This window comes from Galeopterus variegatus, unplaced genomic scaffold (genome assembly GCF_000696425.1).
Source record: "Galeopterus variegatus unplaced genomic scaffold, G_variegatus-3.0.2 Scaffold120413, whole genome shotgun sequence".
NCBI lineage: Eukaryota > Metazoa > Chordata > Mammalia > Dermoptera > Cynocephalidae > Galeopterus > Galeopterus variegatus.
In genome coordinates this window covers 1-683 of record NW_007846524.1, presented here as the reverse complement: position 1 = coordinate 683, position 683 = coordinate 1, and the positions used below count along the sequence as shown (strand labels likewise).

General features: G+C 41.6%; 1 non-coding gene across 1 annotated transcript; it reads left to right on the top strand.

The window, feature by feature from the left end:
• The first annotated feature begins 242 nt into the window (after window positions 1-242).
• TRNAI-UAU lies at window positions 243-316 on the top strand. Its single transcript has one exon. It is a non-coding gene; the product is annotated as a tRNA-Ile (tRNA).
• The last annotated feature ends 367 nt before the right edge of the window (window positions 317-683 follow it).

Below are 683 nucleotides of genomic sequence, written 5' to 3'. Positions count from 1 at the left end.
GATTTCATTTATATTAGGTTCTAGAACAGGTAAAACCAATCTATACTGATAGGAATCAGATCAGTGGTGGCTTCTGAGGATGTACTGGCAACTTTCTGAGGTAATGGCATATCCTGCGTCTTCAGAGAGATGCAGATTACTTGAGAATTTGATTTATCGAAACTTATTGGACTGCACAGGTGAGATCTGTGCATCTGGCTGTAAATAAATTATTCCTAAAACTTAAAACAGTGTACTGGGCTGGCTGGTTAGCTTAGTAGGTTAGAGCATGGGGCTTATAACACCAAGGTCCAGGGTTCGATCCCTGAACCAGTCAGCTGTGGGAAAAAAGAAAAAAAGATAGTATACTAATACAATGTTCTGGAAGATGGGGGTTAGTGAAGGAACTTGAATGAGAGTTGCTTTCTCTAACTCGCACAAAGGCAGTATATGGGCTGGAGACCGTAAGAGAAGAGATACACCACTATTTAAAGACCAAGGAGAAGAGACATGCAAAGAAAGAAGACTGGGAAAAATAGTCAGCAGCTAGAAGAAGCACAAGAAGTGATGGATCTTCAGCCAGGCACGGGCACTGAGCCTAAGCTTAACCCTAAAAGGAAGCCCACACATAACCCTAATCCTAGCCCTAATCTTTTTTTTTTTTTTTTCCTTTTTGTCTTTTTTCGTGTCCGGCAACGGATCGC